Source organism: Anopheles coustani (assembly GCF_943734705.1).
Source record: "Anopheles coustani chromosome X unlocalized genomic scaffold, idAnoCousDA_361_x.2 X_unloc_37, whole genome shotgun sequence".
In the NCBI taxonomy this organism is placed as follows: domain Eukaryota; kingdom Metazoa; phylum Arthropoda; class Insecta; order Diptera; family Culicidae; genus Anopheles; species Anopheles coustani.
In genome coordinates this window covers 262,501-282,680 of record NW_026525145.1, presented here as the reverse complement: position 1 = coordinate 282,680, position 20,180 = coordinate 262,501, and positions in this window count along the sequence as shown.

The window sequence follows — 20,180 nt, the reverse complement described above, 5'->3', positions numbered from 1 at the left end:
AGTTTGCCTCTACAAGACCTAAAAGTCGGCCATAAAAAGCGAGAAGATCGGACCACTCTGGAAGGGTGATACGAGTGGTCAAAAATTGGCAAAAATGAAACATGGCTAAAATGGATTTGACTTGTGCACCGTATAGCTCCGGCTGTATGGCATGGATTGTTAAGCTAGGATATGTTTTGGAAAGGTAACACCCAGCGCTAGATACGACTAGAAGAAAGCAAAGCGCTAACTAGCATGATTTGGAAGTTATTAAGTGTCAAAGTCGAAAAATGTTACCAAAATTGAAACTCGAGTACATTGGGCCAAAAAGTACAAGTTGTGAAATTTGGACTTACGAGTAAAATACCGAGCAGGCGGTAAGAGATAGAGACTTGGTGTAGAACAATTATAAGTTGGGCATGTTATAACCTATATTTGGCCCGAACATAGTCTCGAGATCGGTGGTACCTAAAAGGGTGGTACAGGTGTTAGATGGTTTTCCCAGAGCATAAGCTCCACATGATATGGAAAACGGGAAACATCATAACTTCGGCTGTATGGCATGGAATGGAACGAACAAGGTATCGATGGAAAGAGAAAAGGTAGCGCTAACTATAATTCCTTCCAAGCAAAGCGCTAGCATGTGACCGTTTGGGTGTTATTGTGAGTCAAAGTCTGAAATTGTTACCACGAGAGGCGAAAATCCAACTAAGTCCATGAATACCGGGCTGGCGGTAAGAGATACGGCTTGGCCGTAGAACATTTATAAGTTGGCCAAGACAAGGCCTAAGTTTCGTCCATAGACGACAAGAAGATCGAAGATACCTGAAGGTGAGATATGGGCGTCCCAAAGTGGGCCTTTGAAAAAGTGACAAACTTCCCTTATAACAGCATACACCAAATATCTCTGGCTCTATGGCACCGAATAAGAAGTTGAGCTCAGCGACAGAAAGGTGATAGTCAGCGCTAAATATCATACGAACAGAGTGAAGCGCTAAAGGGAAAGGATCTTGGTGATATAAGGTGACAAAGTCGAGAAAAGTTGCCTCAAAATCATGAAAAATGTGAAAAAATGGCTAAGTCCCGGGTGCCTTAAGGGCAGGTTAATCGAATGTACCGAGCTGGCGGTACGAGATAGAGACTTGGTGTAGAACAATTATATGTTTGGCATGGCAAGACCTACATTCGGCCAATACAAAGTGAGAAGATCAAAGATACCCGCAAGGGTGATATTGGTGTCCAAAGGAAAAAAGCACTAAGTCTTGGGAAACTTATATGAAGAAAAAGGACCCTGATGGGTCATATGGGATGGATCGAAAAATCGGCTAAGTCCCAAAATGGGGATGTCAGAACTACACTCATGTGTTACCACATCAAGCAAGGCAAACTTATATGAAGCAAAGGACCCTGATGGGTCATATGGTATTGATCGAAAAATCGGCTAAGTCCCAAAATGGGGATGTCAGAACTACACTCAAATGTTACCACATCAAGCAAGGCAAACTTATATGAAGGCAAGGACCCTGATGGGTCATATGGTATTTTACGAAAAATCGGCTAAGTCCCAAAATGATGATGTCAGAACTACACTAACAAGTTACCACACCAAGCAAGGCAAACTTATATGAAGCAAAGGACCCTGATGGGTCATATGGTATTTTACGAAAAATCGGCTAAGTCCCAAAATGGGGATGTCAGAACTACACTCAAATGTTACCACACCAAGCAAGGCAAACTTATATGAAGGCAAGGTCCCTGATGGGTCATATGGTATTTTACGAAAAATCGGCTAAGTCCCAAAATGGTGATGTCAGAACTACACTAAAATGTTACCACACCAAGCAAGGCAAACTTATATGAAGGCAAGGACCCTGATGGGTCATATGGTATTTTACGAAAAATCGGCTAAGTCCCAAAATGGTGATGTCAGAACTACACTAAAATGTTACCACACCAAGCAAGGCAAACTTATATGAAGGCAAGGACCCTGATGGGTCATATGGTATGGATCGAAAAATCGGCTAAGTCCCAAAATGGGGATGTCTGAACTACACTCAAATGTTACCACATCAAGCAAGGCAAACTTATATGAAGGAAAGGACCCTGATGGGTCATATGGTATTTTACGAAAAATCGGCTAAGTCCCAAAATGGGGATGTCAGAACTACACTCAAATGTTACCACACCAAGCAAGGCAAACTTATATGAAGGCAAGGACCCTGATGGGTCATATGGTATTTTACGAAAAATCGGCTAAGTCCCAAAATGGGGATGTCAGAACTACACTCAAATGTTACCACACCAAGCAAGGCAAACTTATATGAAGGCAAGGACCCTGATGGGTCATATGGTATTTTACGAAAAATCGGCTAAGTCCCAAAATGGGGATGTCTGAACTACACTCATATGTTACCACACCAAGCAAGGCAAACTTATATGAAGCAAAAGACCCTGATGGGTCATATGGTATTTTACGAAAAATCGGCTAAGTCCCAAAATGGGGATGTCTGAACTACACTCATATGTTACCACACCAAGCAAGGCAAACTTATATGAAGCAAAAGACCCTGATGGGTCAAATGGTATTTTACGAAAAATCGGCTAAGTCCCAAAATGGGGATGTCAGAACTACACTCATATGTTACCACACCAAGGAAGGCAAACTTATATGAAGCAAAAGACCCTGATGGGTCAAATGGTATTTTACGAAAAATCGGCTAAGTCCCAAAATGGGGATGTCAGAACTACACTCAAATGTTATCACACCAAGCAAGGCAAACTTATATGAAGCAAAAGACCCTGATGGGTCAAATGGTATTTTACGAAAAATCGGCTAAGTCCCAAAATGGGGATGTCTGAACTACACTCAAATGTTACCACATCAAGCAAGGCAAACTTATATGAAGGCAAGGACCCTGATGGGTCATATGGTATTTTACGAAAAATCGGCTAAGTCCCAAAATGGGGATGTCTGAACTACACTCAAATGTTACCACACCAAGCAAGGCAAACTTATATGAAGCAAAGGACCCTGATGGGTCATATGGTATTTTACGAAAAATCGGCTAAGTCCCAAAATGGGGATGTCAGAACTACACTCATATGTTACCACACCAAGCAAGGCAAACTTATATGAAGCAAAGGACCCTGATGGGTCATATGGTATTTTACGAAAAATCGGCTAAGTCCCAAAATGGGGATGTCAGAACTACACTCAAATGTTACCACACCAAGCAAGGCAAACTTATATGAAGGAAAGGACCCATATGGGTCATATGGTATTTTACGAAAAATCGGCTAAGTCCGAAAATGATGATGTCAGAACTACACTCATATGTTACCACACCAAGGAAGGCAAACTTATATGAAGCAAAAGACCCTGATGGGTCAAATGGTATTTTACGAAAAATCGGCTAAGTCCCAAAATGGGGATGTCAGAACTACACTCATATGTTACCACACCAAGCAAGGCAAACTTATATGAAGCAAAGGACCCTGATGGGTCATATGGTATTTTACGAAAAATCGGCTAAGTCCGAAAATGGGGATGTCTGAACTACACTCAAATGTTACCACATCAAGCAAGGCAAACTTATATGAAGGCAAGGACCCTGATGGGTCATATGGTATTTTACGAAAAATCGGCTAAGTCCCAAAATGGGGATGTCTGAACTACACTCAAATGTTACCACACCAAGCAAGGCAAACTTATATGAAGCAAAGGACCCTGATGGGTCATATGGTATTTTACGAAAAATCGGCTAAGTCCCAAAATGGGGATGTCAGAACTACACTCAAATGTTACCACACCAAGCAAGGCAAACTTATATGAAGGCAAGGACCCTGATGGGTCATATGGTATTTTACGAAAAATCGGCTAAGTCCCAAAATGGGGATGTCAGAACTACACTCAAATGTTACCACACCAAGCAAGGCAAACTTATATGAAGGCAAGGACCCTGATGGGTCATATGGTATTTTACGAAAAATCGGCTAAGTCCCAAAATGGGGATGTCTGAACTACACTCATATGTTACCACACCAAGCAAGGCAAACTTATATGAAGCAAAAGACCCTGATGGGTCATATGGTATTTTACGAAAAATCGGCTAAGTCCCAAAATGGGGATGTCTGAACTACACTCATATGTTACCACACCAAGCAAGGCAAACTTATATGAAGCAAAAGACCCTGATGGGTCAAATGGTATTTTACGAAAAATCGGCTAAGTCCCAAAATGGGGATGTCAGAACTACACTCATATGTTACCACACCAAGGAAGGCAAACTTATATGAAGCAAAAGGACCCTGATGGGTCAAATGGTATTTTACGAAAAATCGGCTAAGTCCCAAAATGGGGATGTCAGAACTACACTCAAATGTTATCACACCAAGCAAGGCAAACTTATATGAAGCAAAGGACCCTGATGGGTCAAATGGTATTTTACGAAAAATCGGCTAAGTCCCAAAATGGGGATGTCAGAACTACACTCAAATGTTACCACACCAAGCAAGGCAAACTTATATGAAGCAAAGGACCCTGATGGGTCATATGGTATTTTACGAAAAATCGGCTAAGTCCCAAAATGGGGATGTCAGAACTACACTCATATGTTACCACACCAAGCAAGGCAAACTTATATGAAGCAAAGGACCCTGATGGGTCATATGGTATTTTACGAAAAATCGGCTAAGTCCGAAAATGGGGATGTCTGAACTACACTCAAATGTTACCACATCAAGCAAGGCAAACTTATATGAAGGCAAGGACCCTGATGGGTCATATGGTATTTTACGAAAAATCGGCTAAGTCCCAAAATGGGGATGTCTGAACTACACTAAAATGTTACCACACCAAGCAAGGCAAACTTATATGAAGCAAAGGACCCTGATGGGTCATATGGTATTTTACGAAAAATCGGCTAAGTCCCAAAATGGGGATGTCAGAACTACACTCAAATGTTACCACACCAAGCAAGGCAAACTTATATGAAGGCAAGGACCCTGATGGGTCATATGGTATTTTACGAAAAATCGGCTAAGTCCCAAAATGGGGATGTCAGAACTACACTCAAATGTTACCACACCAAGCAAGGCAAACTTATATGAAGGCAAGGACCCTGATGGGTCATATGGTATTTTACGAAAAATCGGCTAAGTCCCAAAATGGGGATGTCTGAACTACACTCATATGTTACCACACCAAGCAAGGCAAACTTATATGAAGCAAAAGACCCTGATGGGTCATATGGTATTTTACGAAAAATCGGCTAAGTCCCAAAATGGGGATGTCTGAACTACACTCATATGTTACCACACCAAGCAAGGCAAACTTATATGAAGCAAAAGACCCTGATGGGTCAAATGGTATTTTACGAAAAATCGGCTAAGTCCCAAAATGGGGATGTCAGAACTACACTCATATGTTACCACACCAAGGAAGGCAAACTTATATGAAGCAAAAGGACCCTGATGGGTCAAATGGTATTTTACGAAAAATCGGCTAAGTCCCAAAATGGGGATGTCAGAACTACACTCAAATGTTATCACACCAAGCAAGGCAAACTTATATGAAGCAAAGGACCCTGATGGGTCAAATGGTATTTTACGAAAAATCGGCTAAGTCCCAAAATGGGGATGTCAGAACTACACTCAAATGTTACCACACCAAGCAAGGCAAACTTATATGAAGCAAAGGACCCTGATGGGTCATATGGTATTTTACGAAAAATCGGCTAAGTCCCAAAATGGGGATGTCAGAACTACACTCATATGTTACCACACCAAGCAAGGCAAACTTATATGAAGCAAAGGACCCTGATGGGTCATATGGTATTTTACGAAAAATCGGCTAAGTCCCAAAATGGGGATGTCAGAACTACACTCAAATGTTACCACACCAAGCAAGGCAAACTTATATGAAGCAAAGGACCCTGATGGGTCATATGGTATTTTACGAAAAATCGGCTAAGTCCCAAAATGGGGATGTCAGAACTACACTCATATGTTACCACACCAAGCAAGGCAAACTTATATGAAGCAAAGGACCCTGATGGGTCAAATGGTATTTTACGAAAAATCGGCTAAGTCCCAAAATGGGGATGTCAGAACTACACTCATATGTTACCACACCAAGCAAGGCAAACTTATATGAAGCAAAGGACCCTGATGGGTCAAATGGTATTTTACGAAAAATCGGCTAAGTCCCAAAATGGGGATGTCAGAACTACACTCATATGTTACCACACCAAGCAAGGCAAACTTATATGAAGCAAAGGACCCTGATGGGTCATATGGTATTTTACGAAAAATCGGCTAAGTCCCAAAATGGGGATGTCAGAACTACACTCAAATGTTACCACACCAAGCAAGGCAAACTTATATGAAGGAAAGGACCCTGATGGGTCATATGGTATTTTACGAAAAATCGGCTAAGTCCCAAAATGGGGATGTCAGAACTACACTCAAATGTTACCACACCAAGCAAGGCAAACTTATATGAAGGAAAGGACCCTGATGGGTCATATGGTATTTTACGAAAAATCGGCTAAGTCCCAAAATGGGGATGTCAGAACTACACTCAAATGTTACCACACCAAGCAAGGCAAACTTATATGAAGGAAAGGACCCTGATGGGTCATATGGTATGGATCGAAAAATCGGCTAAGTCCCAAAATGGGGATGTCAGAACTACACTCAAATGTTACCACACCAAGCAAGGCAAACTTATATGAAGGCAAGGACCCTGATGGGTCATATGGTATTTTACGAAAAATCGGCTAAGTCCCAAAATGGGGATGTCAGAACTACACTCAAATGTTACCACACCAAGCAAGGCAAACTTATATGAAGCAAAGGACCCTGATGGGTCATATGGTATTGATTGAAAAATCGGCTAAGTCCCAAAATGGGGATGTCAGAACTACACTCAAATGTTACCACACCAAGCAAGGCAAACTTATATGAAGCAAAGGACCCTGATGGGTCATATGGTATTTTACGAAAAATCGGCTAAGTCCCAAAATGATGATGTCAGAACTACACTCAAATGTTACCATACCAAGCAAGGCAAACTTATATGAAGGAAAGGACCCATATGGGTCATATGGTATTTTACGAAAAATCGGCTAAGTCCCAAAATGGGGATGTCTGAACTACACTCATATGTTACCACACCAAGCAAGGCAAACTTATATGAAGCAAAAGACCCTGATGGGTCAAATGGTATTTTACGAAAAATCGGCTAAGTCCCAAAATGGGGATGTCAGAACTACACTCATATGTTACCACACCAAGGAAGGCAAACTTATATGAAGCAAAAGGACCCTGATGGGTCAAATGGTATTTTACGAAAAATCGGCTAAGTCCCAAAATGGGGATGTCAGAACTACACTCAAATGTTATCACACCAAGCAAGGCAAACTTATATGAAGCAAAGGACCCTGATGGGTCAAATGGTATTTTACGAAAAATCGGCTAAGTCCCAAAATGGGGATGTCAGAACTACACTCAAATGTTACCACACCAAGCAAGGCAAACTTATATGAAGCAAAGGACCCTGATGGGTCATATGGTATTTTACGAAAAATCGGCTAAGTCCCAAAATGGGGATGTCAGAACTACACTCATATGTTACCACACCAAGCAAGGCAAACTTATATGAAGCAAAGGACCCTGATGGGTCATATGGTATTTTACGAAAAATCGGCTAAGTCCCAAAATGGGGATGTCAGAACTACACTCAAATGTTACCACACCAAGCAAGGCAAACTTATATGAAGCAAAGGACCCTGATGGGTCATATGGTATTTTACGAAAAATCGGCTAAGTCCCAAAATGGGGATGTCAGAACTACACTCATATGTTACCACACCAAGCAAGGCAAACTTATATGAAGCAAAGGACCCTGATGGGTCAAATGGTATTTTACGAAAAATCGGCTAAGTCCCAAAATGGGGATGTCAGAACTACACTCATATGTTACCACACCAAGCAAGGCAAACTTATATGAAGCAAAGGACCCTGATGGGTCAAATGGTATTTTACGAAAAATCGGCTAAGTCCCAAAATGGGGATGTCAGAACTACACTCATATGTTACCACACCAAGCAAGGCAAACTTATATGAAGCAAAGGACCCTGATGGGTCATATGGTATTTTACGAAAAATCGGCTAAGTCCCAAAATGGGGATGTCAGAACTACACTCAAATGTTACCACACCAAGCAAGGCAAACTTATATGAAGGAAAGGACCCTGATGGGTCATATGGTATTTTACGAAAAATCGGCTAAGTCCCAAAATGGGGATGTCAGAACTACACTCAAATGTTACCACACCAAGCAAGGCAAACTTATATGAAGGAAAGGACCCTGATGGGTCATATGGTATTTTACGAAAAATCGGCTAAGTCCCAAAATGGGGATGTCAGAACTACACTCAAATGTTACCACACCAAGCAAGGCAAACTTATATGAAGGAAAGGACCCTGATGGGTCATATGGTATGGATCGAAAAATCGGCTAAGTCCCAAAATGGGGATGTCAGAACTACACTCAAATGTTACCACACCAAGCAAGGCAAACTTATATGAAGGCAAGGACCCTGATGGGTCATATGGTATTTTACGAAAAATCGGCTAAGTCCCAAAATGGGGATGTCAGAACTACACTCAAATGTTACCACACCAAGCAAGGCAAACTTATATGAAGCAAAGGACCCTGATGGGTCATATGGTATTGATTGAAAAATCGGCTAAGTCCCAAAATGGGGATGTCAGAACTACACTCAAATGTTACCACACCAAGCAAGGCAAACTTATATGAAGCAAAGGACCCATATGGGTCATATGGTATTTTACGAAAAATCGGCTAAGTCCCAAAATGATGATGTCAGAACTACACTCAAATGTTACCATACCAAGCAAGGCAAACTTATATGAAGGAAAGGACCCATATGGGTCATATGGTATTTTACGAAAAATCGGCTAAGTCCCAAAATGAGGATGTCAGAACTACACTAAAAAGTTACCACACCAAGCAAGGCAAAGTACCTAGGTGAACCCTAGGAAGAAACACGGACCAAGTCAGATGGCCTAAGTCAATAGAACAAGTGACCTAGGCAAAGTTGTATGGCGCTGAGGACCCTGAAAAATCTGGTTAGTGTAGTTTAGACAGGGTAGGTTTTTGGGTCGGCCGAACCCCCTTATTTTGGGTTTTGGCCTCATCAAGAAGCTACACCTAGGCAAACTGCCTAGGGTGAAAGTGCGAAGACCAATCGAATAGTAAGACAAGTTTTGACCGATCGCCCTAGGCAAGCTTGTATGAAGAAAGGGACCCTATGGGTCATATGGAAATACATGAAAAATCGGCTAAGTCCCAAAATTGGGATGTCTGAACTACACTAAAAAGTTACCACATCAAGCAAGGCAAAGTACCTAGGTGAACCCTAGCAAGAAACACGGACCAAGTCAGATGGCCTAAGTCAAGAGAACAAGTGACCTAGGCAAAGTTGTATGACGGTGAGGACCCTGAAAAATCTGGTTAGTGTAGTTTAGACAGGGGAGGTTTTTGGGTCGGCTGAACCTCCTTATTTTGGGTTTTGACCTCCTCAAGAAGCTACACCTAGGCAAACTGCCTAGGGTGAAAGTGCGAAGACCAATCGAATAGTAAGACAAGTTTTGACCGATCGCCCTAGGCAAGCTTGTATGAAGAAAGGGACCCTATGGGTCATATGGAAATACATGAAAAATCGGCTAAGTCCCAAAATTGGGATGTCTGAACTACACTAAAAAGTTACCACATCAAGCAAGGCAAAGTACCTAGGTGAACCCTAGCAAGAAACACGGACCAAGTCAGATGGCCTAAGTCAAGAGAACAAGTGACCTAGGCAAAGTTGTATGACGGTGAGGACCCTGAAAAATCTGGTTAGTGTAGTTTAGACAGGGGAGGTTTTTGGGTCGGCTGAACCTCCTTATTTTGGGTTTTGACCTCCTCAAGAAGCTACACCTAGGCAAACTGCCTAGGGTGAAAGTGCGAAGACCAATCGAATAGTAAGACAAGTTTTGACCGATCGCCCTAGGCAAGCTTGTATGAAGAAAGGGACCCTATGGGTCATATGGAAATACATGAAAAATCGGCTAAGTCCCAAAATTGGGATGTCTGAACTACACTAAAAAGTTACCACAGCAAGCAAGGCAAAGTACCTAGGTGAACCCTAGGAAGAAACACGGACCAAGTCAGATGGCCTAAGTCAAGAGTACAAGTGACCTAGGCAAAGTTGTATGGCGCTGAGGACCCTGAAAAATCGGGTTAGTGTAGTTCAGACAGGGGAGGTTTCTGGGTCGGCTGAACCTCCTTATTTCGGGTTTTGGCCTCCTCAAGAAGACAGACCTAGGCAAACTGCCTAGGGTGAAAGTGCGAAGACCAATCGAATAGTAAGACAAGTTTTGACCGATCGCCCTAGGCAAGCTTGTATGAAGAAAGGGACCCTATGGGTCATATGAAAATACATGAAAAATCGGCTAAGTCCCAAAATTGGGATGTCTGAACTACACTAAAAAGTTACCACATCAAGCAAGGCAAAGTACCTAGGTGAACCCTAGGAAGAAACACGGACCAAGTCAGATGGCCTAAGTCAAGAGTACAAGTGACCTAGGCAAAGTTGTATGGCGCTGAGGACCCTGAAAAATCGGGTTAGTGTAGTTCAGACAGGGGAGGTTTCTGGGTCGGCTGAACCTCCTTATTTCGGGTTTTGGCCTCCTCAAGAAGACAGACCTAGGCAAAGTGCCTAGGGTGAAAGTGCGAAGACCAATCGAATAGTAAGACAAGTTTTGACCGATCGCCCTAGGCAAGCTTGTATGAAGAAAGGGACCCTATGGGTCATATGGAAATATACGAAAAATCGGCTAAGTCCCGAAATTGGGATGTCTGAACTACACTAAAAAGTTACCACATCAAGCAAGGCAAAGTACCTAGGTGAACCCTAGGAAGAAACACGGACCAAGTCAGATGGCCTAAGTCAAGAGTACAAGTGACCTAGGCAAAGTTGTATGGCGCTAAGGACCATGAAAAATCGGGTTAGTGTAGTTAAGACAGGGGAGGTTTCAGGGTCGGCTGGACCTCCTTATTTCGGGTTTTGGCCTCCTCAAGAAGACAGACCTAGGCGAACTGCCTAGGGTGAAAGTGCGAAGACCAATCGAATAGTAAGACAAGTTTTGACCGATCGCCCTAGGCAAGCTTGTATGAAGAAAGGGACCCTATGGGTCATATGGAAATACATGAAAAATCGGCTAAGTCCCAAAATTAGGATGTCTGAACTACACTAAAAAGTTACCACATCAAGCAAGGCAAAGTACCTAGGTGAACCCTAGGAAGAAACACGGACCAAGTCGGATGGCCTAAGTCAAGAGTACAAGTGACCTAGGCAAAGTTGTATGGCGCTGAGGACCCTGAAAAATCGGGTTAGTGTAGTTCAGACAGGGGAGGTTTCAGGGTCGGCCGAACCTCCTGATTTCGGGTTTTGGCCTCCTCAAGAAGACAGACCTAGGCGAACTGCCTAGGGTGAAAGTGCGAAGACCAATCGAATAGTAAGACAAGTTTTGACCGATCGCCCTAGGCAAGCTTGTATGAAGAAAGGGACCCTATGGGTCATATGGAAATATACGAAAAATCGGCTAAGTCCCAAAATTGGGATGTCAGAACTACACTATAAAGTTACCACATTAGCAAGGCAGACTTGTATGAAGAACGGGACCCTGGTGAAAGTAGCAAATATCCCAAACCGAACATGAATATTATACACACAAGAGTACGAACATAAAGGAACACGGACCAAGCGTACCGAGAGAATCGGTACTATAGAACCCTCGTGGTTCTACACAAAGACTTTATGTTAGGGGTTCAAGCCCCATAGTACTCAAACGGTGACAGTAGCAAATATCCCAAAACGAACGTGAATCTTATTCACAAGAGTACGAACATAAAGGAACACGGACCAAGCGTACCGAGAGAATCGGTACTATAGAGCCCTCGTGGTTCTACACAAAGACTTTATGTTCGGGGTTCACACCCCAAATCGAACGTGGAATTTACTTTCTGATGGTCATGCGGTCGTCCAAAGGGGTCTAGTATCCTGGGATGACAAGCATCACGGGCACAGCTCGTATCAAAACAGTCGAAGAGGCCCGCGAAAGCTTGCTTTCCATGGCTATGCGATGCACAAATTGAGTTTACTCACCGTAGTATAAAACGAACGAACCGAACCTATCCGAGTAGGGATAATGGGCGCAGTAACATACTTCTGTGACCCAGCGAGAGTTGAACGAGGTGACATGAACTGTCAGTGGCTTATATCAGATGGGATACATACATGAGATTGCTTTCAAATCTACACTCGAAAACCTAACCAAGTAAAAGCGAACGTGGGGAGGATTCGAAACTGGTAACGAAATCTTAAGCTGGAAAGAGTCATCACTATGGATACATATTATGCGAAACCAATCAAGTGCTCAGTACTGATCCAAAACCTAAGAGCACTAGTGAACACCTTATTCTCACCCTAGTTCACATCCTAGTGATCGACCACGTGTGTGAAGCAAAGACCAATCGAATTCCTCAATGAACCGAACACTATGAACAAATGGCCAAAAACGTTATAACTATCCAAACATCCTACTATCTAGCGAAAGTCATCACGATGGAACCATACCATGATCTTTAACCTATAGCGCTCACCATATTCCTACCCAGAGTGCAAGTGAACAGATTGCCCACCCGTACCCAGTTCACAACCACGTGATCGACTAACATACCGAGGTTACCACAAGTCAAAGTTATACGTTTACAAGCGCAAGACCAATCGAAAACCCCGAAAGCAATCTCGACCCAAAATGTATTATCCGTGAGTGTAGTCGAGTCTCGTACTCGTCATCTGTAATCGTCGGATAGAATATCCAGTACACGGTTGTCTTTCCAAATGAAATCTACATACAGAACTCGCTCTTGGCAAATGGGTGGCAATGGCGCAATCAGGAGCGAGTTCCCGTCCGGGTGCCAAGTGATTGGCAAATGTCTGGGGGAAAGCAACCATATGTTGATTTGTCTGTTAGTGTACTGGGTGTTTGAGGTATGTAGTATCCACGCTTGGTTGGGTGTGTCAGAGGACCATGGATGCGTTCACAACCCCAATTGGGGTACATCGGGAATGATTTTGTGGAACCGATGTGCCCGGCACACACTAAGTTTTGTTGCAAGTTGATAGTGTGCCATGTCCGGGGGGGTTGTGATTAAACTCTGGTGAATTGCGTACTGTGGTGATTGGGGTATGAAAGCCCCGCAGTTGCAATGATCGGACGCGCCTAGCGTGTCCTTTAGTTGATGGTAGGGAAATGAAGGCCCTTGTCAGCTCACCTAAGTATTCATGGAAGTTTGGCATAAGGTCGCTGTGGTAGGGGTATGAAGGCCCCGTCAGCGCATGCACAATCGGGCGCACGAGCGCTTAGCGGAGTCGAATGCCGCTCAAGTGCCTGTCCGGTGCATCGGGTGTGTGTGATACGAGGGCAATGAGGTTCGCACGGGGGCTCGCCTCCCGTGTGCTACCGGACTTGACAACATATAGAACGTGGTGTTTGCTCCTCCGGGTGCAATGGGACAATGAACATTCGAACGCAAAGTCGGAATTCTGGTTGATCCTACCAGTAATATACGCTCGTCTCAAAGGTTAAGCCATGCATGTCTAAGTACAAACAGATTTAATGTGAAACCGCATAAGGCTCAGTATAACAGCTATAATTTACGAGATCATCAACCTAGTTACTTGGATAACTGTGGAAAATCTAGAGCTAATACATGCAACATGCCAGGACCCTCGCGGGAACTTGTGCACTTATTAGTCAAACCAATCGCGGGTTCTCCGTGTCATTGAGTTGAAGTCTGGATAATGATGCTGATCGTATGGTCTCGCACCGACGACAGATCTCGCAAATATCTGCCCTATCAACTATGGATGGTAGTATAGAGGACTACCATGGTTGCAACGGGTAACGGGGAATCAGGGTTCGATTCCGGAGAGGGAGCCTGAGAAATGGCTACCACATCCAAGGAAGGCAGCAGGCGCGTAAATTACCCAATCCCGGGACGGGGAGGTAGTGACGAGAAATAACAATATGAAACTCTTTAATGATGTTTCATAATTGGAATGAGTAGAGCATAAATCCTTCTACGAGGATCAAGTGGAGGGCAAGTCTGGTGCCAGCAGCCGCGGTAATTCCAGCTCCACTAGCGTATATTAAAATTGTTGCGGTTAAAACGTTCGAAGTTGATACTTGTCCAACACAGTCCGGCTCCGCCGACCCGGTCAACCCGTGGTCGGTGGGCCGAGTCGGAATCTGGTTGCGACTCAATGGTGTGGTAGGGCACCAAGTCTGTGTCATGGTGTGCCCTTCAACGGGTGCAAGTGTAACATAGAGCTCGACCGCTCACGTTTACCTTGAACAAATTAGAGTGCTTAAAGCAGGGTGCCCAAACGCCCTAGAATAATCTTGCATGGAATAATGGAATACGACCTTGGTCTAATCTTTCATTGGTTTGTACTCAGACCGGAGGTAATGATTAACAGAAGTAGTTGGGGACACTAGTATTACGGCGCGAGAGGTGAAATTCGTAGACCGTCGTAAGACTAACTAAAGCGAAGGCATTTGTCAAGGATGCTTTCTTTAATCAAGAACGAAAGTTAGAGGATCGAAGGCGATTAGATACCGCCCTAGTTCTAACCGTAAACGATGCCAACTAGCAATTGGGAGACGCTACAACCAGGTGCTCTCAGTAGCTTCCGGGAAACCAAAGTCAGGTTCCGGGGGAAGTATGGTTGCAAAGTTGAAACTTAAAGGAATTGACGGAAGGGCACCACAATGAAATGGAGCTTGCGGTTCAATTTGACTCAACACGGGAAAACTTACCAGGTCCGAACTTATGGAGGTGAGACAGATTAATAGCTCTTTCTCAAATTTAAGGGTAGTGGTGCATGGCCGTTCTTAGTTCGTGGATTGATTTGTCTGGTTAATTCCGATAACGAACGTGACTCACATATGCTAACTAGAACGCAGTCAGCGTTAATGCGTCGATGCCGATTGGAACGGGTTAGGACCTTTCGGTGGAGTATGACCTGACACCTTCGCTGTTCGTGTGCGCAAGTGCACTTACGGTACGCTGCTTAGCAGGACAATTTGTGTTTAGCAAAATGAGATCGAGCGATAACAGGTCCGTGATGCCCTTAGATGTTCTGGGCTACACGCGTGCTACAATGTGGGTAGCAGCGTGTCTCCTATTCCGAGAGGAACGGGAAATCACTCAAATACTCACTTAGTAGGGATTATGGATTGCAATGGTCCATATGAACTCGGAACTTCTAGTAAGTGCTGGTCATCAGCCAGCGTTGAATACGTCCCTGCCCTTTGTACACACCGCCCGTCGCTACTACCGATGGATTATTTAGTGAGGTCTTTGGAGATGATCGTTCGCTGGATCCTCGTGAACCGCGTCTGCTTTATCGAAGTTGACCGAACTTGATGATTTAGAGGAAGTAAAAGTCGTAACAAGGTTTCCGTAGGTGAACCTGCGGAAGGATCATTAGTGGCCAAGTGATCCTTCCAGAAGTCCGAACCTGCGGGTTGAGACTTCGGCACAAGTTGCCATATGATAATTGACGAAACACTATAGAAGTCCGAACCTGCGGGTTGAGACTTCGGCACAAGTTGCCATATGATAATTGACGAAACACTATAGAAGTCCGAACCTGCGGGTTGAGACTTAGGCACAAGTTGCCTTATACATGACTTTGAACAAATACACAAGTCCGAACCTGCGGGTTGAGACTTAGGCACAAGTTGCCTTATACATGACTTCGAACAAACACACAAGTCCGAACCTGCGGGTTGAGACTTAGGCACAAGTTGCCATATGAAAGTTGACGAAACACTAACAAGTCCGAACCTGCGGGTTGAGACTTAGGCACACGTTGCCTTATACATGACTTCGAACAAATACACAAGTCCGAACTTGCGGGTTGAGACTTAGGCACAAGTTGCCTTATACATACATTGGCCAAATAAACAGAAGTCCGAACCTGCGGGTTGAGACTTAGGCACAAGTTGCCATATTATATTCGATCAAACACTAAGTAGTCCGAACCTGCGGGTTGAGACTCAAGACCGTAACAAGATGTCACTATACAAGTCCGAACCTAAGGGTTGAGACTTAATGCGATCTAGATACCAAGTTGACATCCAATACCTGTTGAGCAAAACCAAAGATTCCCTGTTCTCGAATGATTACACTATATAACAGGGAATCATGAAGAAATCAAGCAAGCGTGAAACAAAGTCATCACTTGGGCGTGCTCGATAGCCAACCACATGACCTTAACCTAAGAGAGCATGCAAACCACATGATACCTATAAACGATTAACCCGCCCTAGTTCAATCGTTCACCAAGTGATGACTTCAGTATGGCTAAGAGAAAAACTTTTAAATGGGAAAAACTCTAAGTCCGAACCTCCGGGTTGAGACTTCCGCGTCGGAGGTGGGCGCACCTCATATCCGAAAGATGGTGAATCAGTGGTGTTCGATCAGCAATGGTCGGATGCCCCGTCGTAGTCCAACTATGACAATCAAAGTCAAGACCTCCGGGTTGAGACTTTCCGCGAGTACAAGCATAAAGGAACACGGACCAAGCCGTACCGAGAGAATCGGTACTAGAGCCCTCGTGGTTCTACATTGAGAGAGCCCTCGTGGTTCTCATTAGGGGCTTTATGCAAGTCGTACTCAATACTGTGGTGTGAAGTATAAAGTAGTCCTCGCCTGGTCCACGCTGCTTCGGCGGTCCTGGGTAAGATAGTTAATTCTAGCTTGCCCTATAGTGGAATGAGGACACTTAATGCTTCGTCTTTTAGCGGCGGCTAGACTCCTCCTCACGGGGAACGAGTTGACGCACACAGCGGCGGCTTACGCACTATGGCAATCATGGATGCCTGAAGATTCCGTGAAGTTCTCCCCTGGTCCACGCTGCCTCGGCAGTCCTGGGTAAAATGGAATATTTCCAGCTTGCCCTATAGTGGAAGAGGACTATCCAACAATACAAAGTCAAGACCTCCGGGTTGAGACTTTCCGCGTCGGTGGTGTCGCGCACCGCCTATCCGAAAGATGGTGTAACAGGGGTGTTCGATCAGCAATGGTCGGATGCCCCGTCATAGTCCAACTATGACAACCAAAGTCAAGACCTCCGGGTTGAGACTTTCCGCGTCCGGAGGTACGCGTACCGCCTACCCGAAAGATGGTGTGCTTCTGGGGTATTCGATGAGTCGGATACCCCGTCGTAGTCCAACTATGACAATCAAAGTCAAGACCTCCGGGTTGAGACTTCCGCGTCCGGAGGTACGCGTACCGCCTACCCGAAAGATGGTGAATCAGGGGTGTTCGATCAGCAATGGTCGGATGCCCCGTCGTAGTCCAACTATGACAATCAAAGTCAAGACCTCCGGGTTGAGACTTCCGCGTCCGGAGGTACGCGTACCGCCTACCCGAAAGATGGTGAATCAGGGGTGTTCGATCAGCAATGGTCGGATGCCCCGTCGTAGTCCAACTATGACAATCAAAGTCAAGACCTCCGGGTTGAGACTTTCTAAGAGTACAAGCATAAAGGAACACGGACCAAGCCGTACCGAGAGAATCGGTACTAGAGCCCTCGTGGTTCTACATTGAGAGAGCCCTCGTGGTTCTCATTAGGGGCTTTATGCAAGTCGTACTCAATACTGTGGTGTGAAGTATAAAGTATAGAGTCCTCCACTGGTCCACGCTGCTCCGGCGGTCCTGGGTAAGATAGTTCATTCTAGCTTGCCCTATGTGGAAGAGGACTCAATACCCTACCTGTTGAGCTTGAAACAAAGTCATCACTTGGGCATGCTCATATTGCCATACACAATTACATTATATTCGAATGAGCATGCAAGCGACCCTATATAGACCGAACCAAAACGATAGATACCGCCGTAGTTCACCCCAACCAAGTGATGACTTCAGTATGGCTAGTGTGTGAAGTATAAAGTATAGTCCTCCCCTGGTCCACACTGCTTCGGCGGTCCTGGGTAAGATAGTTAGTTCTAGCTTGCCCTATGTGGAAGAGGACACAATACTTAATACTTAGAGTACAAGCATAAAGGAACACGGACCAAGCCGTACCGAGAGAATCGGTACTAGAGCCCTCGCGGTTCTACATTGTGAGCCCTCGTGGTTCAAACTAGATACTTTATGCAAGGCGTACTCAAAACTGTGGTGTGAAGTATAAAGTATAGTCCTCATCTGGTCCACGCTGCTTCGGCGGTCCTGGGTAAGATAGTTAATTCTAGCTTGCCCTATGTGGAAGAGGACACAATACTTAATACTGTGGTGTAATGGACAAGGTATAGTCCTCCACTGGTCCACGCTGCTCCGGCGGTCCTGGGTAAGATAGTTCATTCTAGCTTGCCCTATGTGGAAGAGGACTCAATACCCTACCTGTTGAGCTTGAAACAAAGTCATCACTTGGGCATGCTCATATTGCCATACAATATTCCATTATCTACTAATGAGCATGCAGCTATATGATATTAACCTGTAAACGATTACCCCGCCGTAGTTCAGCGCTTCAACCAAGTGATGACTTCAGTATGGCTAGTGTGTGAAGTATAAAGTATAGTCCTCCCCTGGTCCACACTGCTTCGGCGGTCCTGGGTAAGATAGTTAGTTCTAGCTTGCCCTATGGTGGAAGAGGACACCATACTTAATACTGTGGTGTAATGAACAAAGTATAGTCCTCCACTGGTCCACGCTGCTTCGGCGGTCCTGGGTAAGATAGTTAGTTCTAGCTTGCCCTATGTGGAAGAGGGCATACAAGACAAAGTATAGTTCTCCCCTGGTCCACGCTGCTTCGGCGGTCCTGGGTAAGATAGTTAATTCTAGCTTGCCCTATGTGGAAGAGAGCATACATGAACCAAGAACGAAGGTTATGATCGAGGAATGATTCGACAACTAACCGATGGTATGAAATGTGAAGAATTCAAGCAAGCACACAATCAAGTCATCACTTGGGCATGCTCGATAGCCAACCCTATGACATTAACCTAGTAGAGCATGCGAAAACCAATATATATGTAAACGATGCCCCTCCCTAGTTCAGCGCTTCAACCAAGTGATGACTTCAGAATGGCTAAATCAAATCGGTTCAAAACATACCATCGGTACCCTATTGAAACACACAAGTCGATATCAAACCTCATGATTGTGTAGTCCTCCACTGGTCCACACTGCTCCGGCGGTCCTGGGTAAGATAGTTCATTCTAGCTTGCCCTATGTGGAAGAGGGCACATTACTCAATACTGTGGTGTTATGAACAAAGTATAGTCCTCCACTGGTCCACGCTGCTTCGGCGGTCCTGGGTAAGATAGTTAGTTCTAGCTTGCCCTATGTGGAAGAGGGCATACAAGACAAAGTATAGTTCTCCCCTGGTCCACGCTGCTTCGGCGGTCCTGGGTAAGATAGTTAATTCTAGCTTGCCCTATGTGGAAGAGAGCATACATGAACCAAGAACGAAGGTTATGATCGAGGAATGATTCGACAACTAACCGATGGTATGAAATGTGAAGAATTCAAGCAAGCACACAATCAAGTCATCACTTGGGCATGCTCGATAGCCAACCTCATGACATTAACCTAGTAGAGCATGCGAAAACCAATATATATGTAAACGATGCCTCCCTAGTTCAGCGCTTCAACCAAGTGATGACTTCAGAATGGCTAAATCAAATCGGTTCAAACCATACCATCGGTATCCTATTGAAACACACAAGTCGATATCAAACCTCATGATTGTGTAGTCCTCCACTGGTCCACGCCGCTTCGGCCGTCCTGGGTAAAATGGAACATTCCAGCTTGCCCTATGTGGAAGAGGGCACATTACTCAATACTGTGGTGTGAAGTATAAAGTTCAGTTCTCCCCTGGTCCACGCTGCTTCGGCGGTCCTGGGTAAGATAGTTCATTCTAGCTTGCCCTATGTGGAAGAGGACACTTCATACTTCGTCTCTAAGCGGCGGCTTGACTCCTCCCTACGGGGAACGGGTTTACGCGCACAGCGGCGGCTTACGCACTATGGCAGTCATGGATGCCTTACGTT